Source organism: Periplaneta americana, chromosome 16 (assembly GCF_040183065.1).
Source record: "Periplaneta americana isolate PAMFEO1 chromosome 16, P.americana_PAMFEO1_priV1, whole genome shotgun sequence".
Classification (NCBI taxonomy): domain Eukaryota; kingdom Metazoa; phylum Arthropoda; class Insecta; order Blattodea; family Blattidae; genus Periplaneta; species Periplaneta americana.
The window spans coordinates 21095119-21109178 of NC_091132.1; the positions used below are offsets into that span (position 1 = coordinate 21095119).

Sequence of the window (14060 nt, forward strand, 5' to 3'; positions counted from 1 at the left end):
CTGGCTGTGAAAATGATTGCTATGTTTGGCTCAACATTTATATTTGTGAGCAACTGTTTTCTATAATCAACTTTAATAAAGGCAGACATCGAACATCTGTAACTGATGTTTCATTATGATCAGTAGGCTACTGTTCCTTTCAGCTGCCAACAGCAAAAAACCTCGTTTGGATGTACTGATAAATAAAAATATAACAAAATGATATTGTACATTTAAGTAGCTATAGAATTTCTATTACTTCTGTAAAATAAATATTTCTTTATTAATTAATAATAGTCCAAGATAGTTTTGCAAACACTGAACGGGAATTCATTTCATAAGCACTCGTAATAGTCCTTTCTTTTGTGTACATTTTGTACGAGGTCACCCCTTCTTCCAGTCCACCCTTATACAGAGCGCAGCTAATATCTGCATTCCGCTCGTGAGCTGTGAGCCGGCTCGGAGAGCGCAAACCTTGTGCAGGCCTGGTTTAAAGCAACTTTTTGAATCAATTGTGAAAGAAACAGAATAACGAAAGATTTTTGGAAACTGCGGTGAACTAGGGATCGGAAATACAGGGTGATCCGTTTGGGTATGGATAAAATAAAAACACCGTAAAACATTTACTACTGAACTTTATTTGTTGAAACTTTGTGCATACAACACTGAAAGATGGAAGATTCCTCAGAGCTCAACATGACCCCCATTGCGCACCCTGCACAACTCATAACGGTGATGCAATTCAACCCATGTCTGTTGTAACATAAGAGGGGTGATTTGTTGAAAAGCTTGAGTAATTTTTACTCTCAGATCATCAATGTTCCTGGGGTTCTGTGAATAGACAGTGTGTTTAACAAAACCCTACATGAAGAAGTCAGGAGGGGTTGGTTTGGGGACCAAGCCAAGAGATAGCTGCTTCTGGTACTGGGTTTCGCCTGCGGCCTCCTGCATGTTTTTTTTAACACAGAATCTGTTTCTACAAATGTTCGATACCACAACATTATGGAATCGTATTTAGATGCATTACGCACACCATACTCACGTCAAAATTCCCTTTGAACTCTTTTAACACTCTCAAATTTAGCATACCAAAGAACACATTGTGCCCGCTGTTGATTTGTGGTAGCCATTTTAATCATCTACGATTTTCATTTGTCCTTTCAGATTGTTGACTGTCATATATGGAAACTCCCATCTTTTAATCATAATATAACCAACAAAAAATTTTTCCTACTGTCATAATAACTTTATAATAATAAATTAATATTATCCATACCCAAACGGATCACACTGTATATATAAAAGCATACTGCAATGAAAACTCGTGAACATTTTAATATTTAGAAAAATGAAAATACTGTGACGGCCACGTGAGGTTCAATCTCACGACCGACGGAGGAAGGGCTAAGTCGGCCGTGTTGGGCGGGTTGCGCGCGCATCTACTTCCTGTGGCATGTGCTATGGTGGGGAGAAAGGGGAAAGAGCGACTGCGGCAGAGAGGAGAGATATCCGGATGATTCGAGAGTGGAATCTTTCGCGAACTCTCCAGAAACTATAGTTTGGTTATAAAAGAGAAGACGCAAGTGAACGTCAGTCAGTCAGTAAGCCAGTGTTGTTACAGGCAGATTTGGACAGTAAGCGAGTTAATCTTGTGTAGCAGTGAAGCCAGCTTCGAGACCAGAGCGCGACTTGAGTTGTGTCCGTAACTGTGGAGGTTGAAGCCCGGAGTTCGAGTGCAGTGGACCGCAGTTGGGGGACCTGAGTTCGAAGTTCAGCGGATCGTCTCTGAAGGTCTGGGGTTCGAGATTCTGTGAAAGCGAGTGACTGAGCTAGAAGAACTAGCCAAGACAAACGAGCTGTGAACTGAGAACTGACCGTTCTGTGTTGTAAATAGTGCTTTGTAAATATTAGTTAAGATTAACAGTTCATTATTGTTCGTAATAGTCCAAGTAAATTGTCATTGTCGTTTGTGGAGTGCAATAACGAACACTGTGTTGCTGTGCGGAGAGCAAATCCCGTTGTTGACGGGAATGAAATTAAATTGTAGAGCGTGAAGAGTTATTGTTGAGATAATAAAATTACATTGTTGCTCAGTATAAAATTTATAATACTATTAAGATTTTTGGAAAATATTGTTTATGGAGCAATTCAAAAAGAAAAGTGGAAAGGCTGATTTAGGGGGTAACTTGTCATTTTGTGCTACTGATAACTATTATTTTAGTAAAATTTCTTACATATTAATAAAATACTCTCTATTAACTTTTAAGAATAACAGAATATGCTTATATTTTAAAGAAAAAGAAAAATGTGCACAGATGGACAAGCAGACAGAATACCAAATTCCAATCAAATGTACCGAGAATACTGAAACTGTTTCTTGAAATCAACTTTTAAGTAATATTGTAATAATTCATCTGCACTCGCTGCTATGAAGAAATAAACGTTTTTCAAAGGAAAAATATTTCTCAACTTACCTTGACGAGGACACTGTCTATCCATTCAAACTTGCCTCCTGCATTTAAACTTCCCTCTTTTGCTACTTTTTGGGACAGTTTGTTTAGTCCGGATTCCAAATTTCTGACTTCAGACTCGAAGTCCTGCTTGTCTGGTTGTGGATACCCATGATCATTCAGCAAAGCACTCACTATTTTTTGGAGAGCAGATAAACGCGAGTTAAACAGCTCTGTCTCAGAAGTGAGCGTCTGGTGTTCGTCAGAACCTATTAAAAAAACAACAAATTCTGCATCACTTTGTAAAAATTAATTTATAATCTATGTGGGGAGGAGGAGGGGAAGTGGCAGGTGATTCCTAGGATCTCTGTCATTGCGTGAAACATTTACGTTCATTGTTGGTTGTAATTGTTGTTGGTGGATGTAATTTCTGCTACAAAACTGCAACCACAGTCAGCTGTGGTGGTTATGGCAGCCATATTGGTAATGTAATAGTAATATGCGTTACAAGAGCGGTATGTTGAAGTCTTCATGTTCGAGGAAGTTTGAAAAAGCGAAAGGTAGTTGAGCTTTTTTAATTTCCGAGAATTGAAAGAAAACATATCACTAGTGTATCGTACATTATTTTGTGCGAAGATCGTTTATTATGAAAGAGGAATTTCTAATTAGTTGCAATGAAATCTCCATCTTGGTTTCTATTCAATGACGGCAAATTTGCAAAACAAAAATATCTATCTTCAACACTGTTGCTTTAAAATGTTTTTGTGTTTACTCTACTCCAGCAGGCCGTGATATACGTCTGTCTTTTTTTCCCCCCAGTCTATGATGAGTCTGGAATCTTGTTGATTTTTTCACGGCTTCCTTAATGTTACTTGCATCACGAATGCAGTAACTTTAGTGGAGTTGTAGAGTTTACTTAATTTTTGCAAATATTTAAAAACAATAATTAAGAGTGCAATTTAGGTGAAATTGCAGTGGTAGGTTCCCAATTTATAATTATTACTATATTGAACGTCTCTAAAAATATGTTAGAAGTCTAAAGCAGTAAAATCAATATGTCACTTAAGCGGTAAGAAGAGGGAAATTGTTATGTGTGTAAGGTTGGGAATACTGAATGTGGAATTTTAGACTTACCGCGGATTGGTTTTGTGCGGAAACCAAGCAAATACGCACGATCTCGCACAAAAATATATTACATTCGTCCATATGAATGCTTTCATGTGTTCAAATGGACTTTTCGGAGACCGAAATAGCATTGGCATTGCTAGAGCACCCAAGAATAAAATATTCCTTGACTGACGACATAAGAATCTGAAGTTTATGACGAAAATTAAGCTTAAGATATTCGAAATTTTCTTTATCCTAATGTCATAGAAAGTAGAACATTTACCGTAAATAAAACGCCAAATTTTTAAAACTATATCGATAATATAGTGAATCAATTAATTACGGTTTATATTATTAATAATATCAGTTATTATAGTTTACGAAACAGTAATGCAGTAGCGTCGCATGTCGGTGTTTGTTCGAATCAGTACTAACAGCCAGGTAACTACAGGCCGAGGCACAGTTATCAGTTGAAGCACAGGTGACCGTAAAGATGACGATAACTTACTGTTGTTTCGGAAACTCGTTTCAAACATATCAGCGCGTTAAATCGTAGATAACTATGTATGTACAGGTAAATATCTTTCCTGAAACCGGGCATATGTGTTATAAACATCGCACTAAAAAATAATGTTCAATTTTTGCCACTTATAAATAAATATTTCCCTCCGTTTCAAAACATGGTACAGCAAGAAACAAAACAAGTTTGATTATTGCGCATACGCGCGCGAAATGTTTCGCGGTGTGGTATTCTGTTCAGTAGTGAAGTGCAGCTGTGAATGTTTCTAATCTTCTGTAGTAGTGCAACAAAGTATAATATTTAAATAGTTCATTATGAACAGAATCAAATGGCCACCTGTTGTGGTATTTCTGTTGCAGAAAATGTAACACCGACCCAGTCTATTTTGAATAGAGCATCTAAGGCACAGAAGTCGTACAAAAACGGGTTATAATTTATTGGAGTTTTTATGTTAATTTGCGTCTCTCAAAACTTTTCTTTTTCTTTTATTAATATGACATCACACAGAATAAAATGTATCTAATTTTTATGTTTTTCTTATGTTACTTTATCGATCAAATAAGTATCTAGAAGATGTAATGAAAGCATCTTGGGAAGCTTATGTACAACATATAAATATCTGTAATACTCTTCTTCGTGTTGATGACTCCCATCTCCACAATGTTAGGGACCTTGTAAGCGAAAAAGTTTCTGCTCTGTCAAAATTTAATATCACAACTATTGATGCTATCAACTGGTCAGGTCGTAAAATTCGTGAACACTTAAATGACGCATTCCAGACTTGGACAAACCATACATTGCGTGGTAAAGGGGTTATTGTTTATAGTGATCTCCCCAAGGCTAACTCATGGGTAAGCAATCGAAAGGGCCTATCTTCCTCAGAATGGACCAATGCTTTAAAAATGTCAAGCAATATTTTGGCGGTTCGCGCAATACCGGGCAGAACTGTAAGCACAACCCGCTGCCGTCATCCGGACTGTAGCGAGCTTCAAACACTTGGACACGTGCTTGGACAATGCCCTAAAGGCGAGCTGCTGATCAATGCTAGACATCATCGTGTACGACATGCTTTGACGACGTCGTTAAAAACTTTAAATTGGTAGATTCATGAGGAAGTACATTGTGTATCATCAGATGGTTCTTTTAGACGGGCAGACATTATTGCTATTAACGGACGCTTAAAACGGGCTCTTGTTCTTGATCTAAATCAGGCCACCGAAGTTGATATTGACAAGAAGTCTATATATGAACCTTGTCTGCCGTATCTTTCTCAAAAGTACAACGTCCCTCTTAAACAATGGTCTGTCATTGGTTTGCTGTTTGGCAGTAGAGGTTCTATTTCCAAATTCACATGGAATTATCTTAAGGAACTTCACATTCCTTTTGATTATGTAAAGTCTGTCCTTATAAATATTATCAAGGATTCTCTTCAAATATTACATCATCTCTATTTCAATTAATATTTGCGTTCAACAATTAACTTTCTTTTTTCTTTAATGTATCACATCACATTATATTGTACATGTTTATTGTATTCAGGACCCTTGTGGTCACTCAAATTCTTTGAGCTGATGTCTATAATTTAGAAAAAAAATATATATAGTTACATTATATTACTGAGAACTTTAGCAAATGTATACCATATTTTGGAACAGAGGGAGTATATCGCACGTGTATGAAGGAGGAATGAAACGTAAGAATTCTCAGAAAACATGCCCAAAGGTGCTCTGACAACGAAAATGTAGAATCTGTTACAGCTCGAATAGGCCTACAGATACCTTTACTCAGAAGCTGTTAGCTGAAAAGCTTACACTTGGAAATCTCTTTAAGCTTCATATTGACGTTTATCAGAAATGGAAAATAGTATTACGAGCAAATGCAGTCAAACTATTTGGCAAGAGTTGTAAAATGACCACCACTAAGAAACGCCCTTGGGCTCAATATAGCACATCGCGTACGACAGCTACAAGATCCCGCTGCTCTTGAAGTATTCATCATCTTGTGTCCATTTTATGAGTGAACATAAACCAGGCGGCTATTACCCGAATATATCAGACACGGCGGAGCAGCATCACAGCACTGGCCGGACGTGACACGGGCGGCAAGAGACTCACTCCATGCGCCCCTAACGTTCATAAAATAACTGCTTTAGGGTGTGCAATAAAGGGGACGAGTGTATTTCGCACTAGTTAGATTTCATTTATCTACGTCCGAGCGGAAATAAATAGAAGCATCTGGAATTGAGGGCATCTATCGGCTACTACTACCGGAACGCGTGAAACAAAATAGAATAGCATAGCGGACAAAATATAAATTATATATGAAGCTGTCTATACACGATCAAATTTTTCTTGAAATTCAATACTATACAACAAAACTTATCAAAGACTGATCAAGTTTGAAAAAAAGATTTGTTAAAACTATTTCATACTGTAAAGCAGCCGTGCGAAAATGTAATCGTGCGCCGAGCCACTGCAACGTGCATAGCACATATGGAGGGAGGCGGACGCCCGAAGGGGAAGTGAAGCAACTGTCTGGCTTATTAACGGATTTTCATTTTCCTTACGTCAGGCACTTAAATATAATTTTATAGAGTATAAGGTTACAAACTAATGTTTAGTACGTGCAGGACGAATAGAAGAAATTGTTGAAATTCGTCCTGGTACGTGTAACGAAGAAAGAAATGAATAAGAAAACATAGGACACATTATCACAATCTAAAGTTAACTGTCTTCAGAATGTCCCTGCGACAGAGTTTCAAAATCAGGAATTATGTCACTTACTGCCAGTCGTAGTTGATCACGAAGGTATTTGTCTATCAGTCGTAATCTAAATTAGGTTTTTACTATTTTCATTGTTGAAAATATTTTTCACAAACGTAAGCTGTAGCGAACATGACTTCAACAGAGCAAGCGAAAGAACGAAGCTTCGGATATTTATTTTTCGGCAAAGATTTGAAAAGTTCAACATTTGTCAAGTCCTTACATCTAGCTTTCATTGTAACATTAGGGCTACATTGTGTATCTGTGAGTTTAAATTGAAAGCCTAACCGCATTATTCGTACATCTGCTGAAAAAGGATCGAAATAATAATAATAATAATAATAATAATAATAATAATAATAATAATAATAATAATAACACTTAACCTTTTAATGTTTCATGAGTAACATGCAGTATAATGCTGTTTTATGTTATACAACCGTTTTTCTCGTAATACTTGTGAACAAATCATACATTTAATATTCTCATCATATTGGCAGCAAAAAAATGCATCCTCCCATCCTACTTGAAACTTTCGTTTTTGTAGAGGTACATGGTTTCGAGAGAGACATTGCGATGATACGCCACTCGCAAGTCAGAGACAAATACAAATGGAACGAAGTTTGACTCCAGTGAGTGAGAGGGTGGGGGTTGGAGGAGCAAGAGACATGCACAGCTATCATTGCGAGCAACAATGTGCTCGTGAGTTACATTTTCGCCACGGCTGCTGTAAAGTTTTAACAAGATTTTAAAACATATCGATGGCTAAGAACCGATACCTCATATCTGCAATGGTCATTTAGTTTAACCACATTATTATTTAGAATAATTACGTTATATTATGTTCACAAAATTGGACAGTTAATATTTTGTCCAAAAGGAGAATATCAATGGCAAAGGAAGCTTTTAATAGAAAAAGGAGCCTCTTCTGCGGATCTCTGGAGAAAGAACTAAGGAAGAGACTAGTGAAGTGCTTTGTGTGGAGTGTAGCAGAAACATGAACATTACGGCGATGTGAATAGAAGCATTTTAAATGTGGATATGGAGAAGGATGGAGCGTGTGAAATGGACAGAATAAGAAAAGAAGCTGTGTTGGAAAGAGTGCATGAAGAAAGAATGATGCTGAAACTGATCAGAAAAAGGAAAATGAATTGGCTGGGTAGTGAGAAGAAACTGCCTAGGGATGCACTGGAAGGAATGGTGAACGGGAGAAGAGTTCGGGGCAGAAGAAGATATCAGATGATAGACGACATTAAGATATATAGATTATAGGCGGAGACAAAGAGGAAGGCAGAAAATAGGAAAGATTGGCGAATGCTGGATTTGCAGTGAAAGACCTGCCCTTGGGCAGAATACTATGAATGAATGAATATTTTGTCCTCGACAAGGAGCTCTTGTAAAGCAGAAAATTTAATAAAAGATTTGTCTATTTCGAGATAAATTAATATTTAAAACAGTTGTCTGATTCACTTGCAAATGCCAATACGAGGTATCACTTCTTAGCCATCGACAATCTTCAAGTTCATTGTAACGGTAACCAACAATTAAACTATAAATATTGTATGTAGCTAAATCCTTCTGAGAATAATTATACTATATAATATTACTTAACTGTACGGTACCCTACATATTGTTTTAAAACAAAATACTGCACTCACGATTAGTATTTGCCTAGGATAGCTGTACATACATCAGAATCTTAATTCAAAAATGTATTTATTTGCATTTAATTCGAGATATCTGCCTTGCAATTTCTTCATACGCATTATTTTTCATTTTATTATGGTATTTCCCAGAACCTGCGGCATATGGGCATGGGTTTCATTCATATAATTGACTGAGATCCAAAACTTTTTTCCTCGGCCAGGAGCCATGTTTTTGTGGTTCTTGGCATCATAATATTTTCGAATCCCACTGGTCAACACCTTCAAAGAATTGTCAAGTGATTATTAAAGTGTTATGAGTTCGTAGTAAAACTTGTGAAGTATTATCAAGTCTTGAAAAGTGTTGAATTTCATGAAAATTTGATCGTGTACAAGCGGCTTTACAATACGAAGACAATTAGATAACAATGGAGAGAAAGAAATATGCCTTTTTAGCGACAATATGTTATTCAACCCGGAAGACGATCCGAAATCTCTATAGTTAAAACTAATAAGTAAAAAATAATTCGTTACTTACTTAACCACGGTCATCATTTAGGGGGAACAGGAATGGAAAACTAAAGAAAACTGTATCTTACTCGTAAACAGTGGCGGCTCGTGGGTATTGAATTAAGGGGGCCTGCATACAAAAATAAACCAAGCAACTTACTTTATTTAAAGATTAGTTCCATGCGCCTTATCTTGTAAGTTGTGTTTAAATGAGACAGGCTCATGTCAGTAGATTTACTGACATTTAAAAAAATCCTGCGGACAAAATTCCGACAAACCGGCCACGCTGATATAACCCCTGCAGTTGCGAGTGTCGTTAAATAAACCATAATTTAATTTTTATGTGCAGATTTAAAGCTTAGAAATATCTAACTGGCGATGTTGTAGTTGGTTGTAATAAATATAAATATATATATATATATATATATATATATATATATATATATATATACATACATTAGTATTTTAGTATTAGTATTTATTTAACCTGGAAGAGATAAGGCCATCAGGCCTTCTCCGCCCCTCTACCAGGAGATTCCAACTACAATATCAACAATAAAATTACAATTAGTATTCAATTTACAATTACAATTACAAATAATATTACAATTAGTATTAAATTTACAATTACAATAAAATCAAAGTACGAAAAGATTACCTGAATAATTAAAGCTAGATAATTTATCATAGAGAAACAAAGAATATTTTATATTTACTGAATTACAAATTAAATCTAAAATAACAAAATTGTATAGTGATGAAATTACTGAATATTGAAATATTTTGTGATAGATTAAAGAAACTATTTACAAGTAATCAATTACTGACCAAGTGCCTAGTAAGTTTTCGTTTGAATTCAATTTTATTTCGACAGTCCCTGATGCTAGCAGGTAGCGAATTCCAGAGTCTTGGCAGGGGATACATGATACATCAATAAATGAAAAATATAACAGCCAGAAATTGAATTCAGGATATTCAAGAGTACGCACCAGGGCGGTTGCCTCATTTATTGCGATGTTAGATGTTTCAGATTCCATTATGGTTTGAAAACATTCTAGCAATGGCTCCTTCTTCTCATGAACAACATAACTGTTCTTATTTTAAATCCATCTTGTTGCCCCAGCTGATGGAATTGTCTTTGAAACACATTAATCTAATACAGACTGTGTGGAGATCGAAAGAAGAAAGCAGGGATACTGGATAAATTATCAAAAAATATGCGAGCCTTTGTATTTTGTTTAGCGGCTCTTTCCATTATGAGATTCAACTGATGGACACTTAATTTCACATTTCTCCTGAATTGTTAAGGTAATGAAGTGAATAAATAGACTGTAAATATTGTACAGAATTAAACATTGTTGCACTTGTTATACTCACAACATTAAAGAAAATGTATTTAAAACTGCGCGCTACTGACGAACTGCTGCAAATTTTGCAGCGCCTGGAAACTCTGGATTCACGGCCAGAGGCAGCAAGGAGGAGGGGTAAAACTAACGCGCAAAGCATCCGAGACGGACTGGCAGCTCCAGGGGAGGAAGTGGCTTCACCCTATAGTCATTGTCTCTGGTTTCGCTCTGGCAGCACCAGGGGAGGAAGTGACTTCACTAACGATTGCGTGCATGTCATTGAGAGCGAATTTTTTTTTTTTTTTTTTTGAAATTCGAGCCGCTAAATAGAGACTGTATAATAAATGTATTTCATAACATAAAACGAGACAAGAGCCACAAATGTCTGGGGGTGCTGCAGCTCCGCAGCCCCTCTTCGAAAGCCGCCCCTGCTCGTAAATATTAAAATATTCCTCTTTTATGAATGCTTAAAAAGAGAAGATGAGCAAGTTAATGACATCGCTCATATGAAACCAACCTTTGCTATATTAGTGTTTGTTTCCAATCGAAAATAAAAGTACAATATTTTTGTTAACTGAGATTATTTCTTTACCGATAAAATTGTGTGTTTATTTGTTGGCACAAATCAGAAATAAATCACAATAGAAATCAAAAGACGAAAGTGGAATTGGATAGGGCACACAATCAGGAAAGAAGATGGAGCAGTAGAAGGAATGGCTTTGGATTGGAACCCCCAGGGTAGTAGAACAAGAGGAAGGCCAAAAAATACATGGAAGAGAACAGTTTTGGAGGAAATTGCTAGGGAGGGGAAAACATGGAGCGAAGTGAAGAAGTTGGCTACAAATAGGGTCCGATGGAGGCACTTTGTGAATGCCTTATGCTCCTCATGATGAGATACAGGAGTTTGACTGATTGATTGATTTGTTGGCACAAATGTCATATTAACAGCCAGTGCATGTAAATTACGCATCGATTAAGTAGGATTAAAGTTAAAACTAAATAGACCTATTTGTGGAAACCTGAAATGTATAAAATTGGATAAACTTGACCATAAAAAATTAATCCACGATATCAGCCTATTTTAACTTAAAATAATAAGAAAGGTATTTAATAAACGGAGGAAAAAATTACCTTTAAAAATATTTCGCATCTGATATTATTTAAATCATTTTTATGGTCAAATTTACCCCAGCACTCAAGTTTGCCCTAGTTTACGGTATGACAAATAGTTGATTTTAGAGTAAATAGGGAATACGTCACGTGATACATCCTATAACGTCTTTAAATTGTATTTTTAATAACCAGAATTGATAAGAAGGCCGTTCTTCTGGAACTCCTTTCAGGGGCGGCTATATTGTACGTACTATATAAAATAAATTATCTACTTTAACATGCCCATATGTGCTTGTAGATGGCGCTTATAAGTTTATCTCTCCCTCTTAAAAGTTCCTGGTATTTTCTTCGAATTAGATGTTGCAACTGTCATTTGCATTCTGAAAACCTGGCAACCCTAGCATGACGAGTTCCTTTGAGAGTATACAATTTAGAAATGCTCTATTACTATAATACATTTAAGTGCGAATTGAACGAACGGGTGCGTAGATGTACAGCCAAACTTGGACCGGGCTTGCCATGCCGTGACAGCTTCAAAGGCACAACTCGGTTTGCGATACGGTTCGTGGTCATGTATCAGCAATGTACAAACACAGATGGGGGCGGGATAATGACTTATACGCAAAGCTTATTTGTGCTTCCCACGGAACATGATTTCATTGTCTATAATGAAGAAATGCCAATATGGAATACGTCTAACACGGGCTCATGTTTGCAAATGTTTTATCGCTATGGAAACCTCAGAAGAATAAAGTGATTTAACCCTCCTGCTACCAAGGTTTCTTTTACAAATTACTACTACCAATTACACCAATCAAAATCACAGTTAAGCAACTGGAATATTTATAAATGTATACATTACTGACTACGGACTTCAGAAGTAGGCCTACGTTTTATCGAGCACACGTTCCTTAACAAAAAGTGATCCCCTCCAGGATGTCAATTCTTAAATATTTACCTTAATAATTAATATAATTTGAAGAACTAAAACACTCTCTTCTTGATAAAAGTACAATAATAATAATAATAATAATAATAATAATAATAATAATAATAATAATAATAATAATAATTCTTTATTTATACTGGCAGAGTTAAGGCCATAGGGCCTTCTCTTACACTTTACCAGGTGACAAAGTATACAAGCAGTTACAATTTAACAAAAAGTTAAAGAACAGAACATATTACAAAAAAAAAAAAAAAATAATAATAATAATAATAATAATAATAGCATAATAAAATCGACACTAAACAACATGAAAATAATACCATAATAGATTAAAAAAAAGTAAAATACATTGGAATATAGACTACCTCAGCTCAGTTGGTAGAGCAGCTGGCTACGGACTGAAAGGTCCGGGGTTCGTTTCCAGGTTGTGACAGGATTTTTTCTCGTTGCCAAACTTTCAGAACGGCCCCGAGGTTCACTCAGCCTCCTATAAAATTGAGTACCGGGTCTTTCCCGGGGGTAAAAGGCGGTCAGAGCGTGGTGCCGACCACACCACCTCATTCTAATGCCGAGGTCATGGAAAGCATGGGGCTCTACCTCCATGCCCCCCCAAGTGCCTTCATGGCATGTTACGAGGATACCTTTACCTTTACCTTTTACATTGGAATATAGACTAGTAAAAGCATCTCATTTAGTACAAATGGTTAATATAGAAAACGTAAGGAAGAATATAACAAAATGGAATGTAATAAAATAATAATAAAAAGAAAAGAAATACGAAAGTTAAATAAAATTTACAATAAAAAGCTATGATAATAAATTCATCAGCTGATAAAGAGAACAAAAGGGGGAAAGGAAAGAAAGAAATATATAGCCTATCTATTAACTTATGGCTTTTAAGGAATCCAGAAGTTTACTGCCGCCCTCATATAAGCCCGCCATCGGTCCCTATCCTGTGCAAGATTAATCCAGTCTCTATCATCATATCCCACCTCCCTCAAATCCATTTTTATATTATCCTCCCATCTACGTCTAGGCCTCTCCAAAGGTCTTTTTCTCTCCGGCTTCCCAACTAACACTCTATATGCATTTCTGGATTCGTTCATATGTGCTACATGCCCTGCCCATCTCAAACGTCTGGATTTATTGTTCCTAATACAATGCGAGCAGTTCTGCGTTGTGTAACTTTCTCCATTCTCCTGTAACTTCATCCCTCTTAGCCCCAGATATTTACAAAATAAACTTATTTTCAAACACCTTTAATCTCTGTTATTCTCTTAAAGTGACAGTCCAAGTTTCACAACCACATAGAATAACCGGTAATATAACTATTTTATAAATTCTAATTTTCAGATCTTTTGATAGCAGGCCAGATGACAAAAGCTTCTAAACCGAATAATAACAGGCATTTCCCATAGAGAGAAAGACAGTTTGTCAGCTTTCCCAATAACAGGACTGCCTCATTGGACAAAGCATAACACACAGAGTGAAAACAAAAACAGACCACAAAAGACAAATGTGGAGAACGAACAAAAAAGGGAAATTAAGTACAGATAATAGCATACACATAACAGGCCTAAACATAGTAAACAAATAGATTAGACGTTCAAACAAAAGTTCTTCCTTCTTAGAAAACAAAGTACAGGTGGTATTTTAAAATGGCAAGTGATCCTCTGATAGC

At 36.3% G+C, this 14060-nt stretch overlaps 1 protein-coding gene across 1 annotated transcript in view; it reads right to left on the reverse strand.

Moving 5' to 3' along the window:
- Nucleotides 1-14060, reverse strand: part of LOC138692277 (midasin-like) — a 414487-nt gene that overhangs the window by 68333 nt on the left and 332094 nt on the right. Inside the window, exon 3 of the mRNA XM_069815450.1 lies at nucleotides 2454-2698. The gene's annotated coding sequence lies outside the window, so the exon portion shown is untranslated. The remainder of the gene's footprint in view (nucleotides 1-2453; nucleotides 2699-14060) is intronic.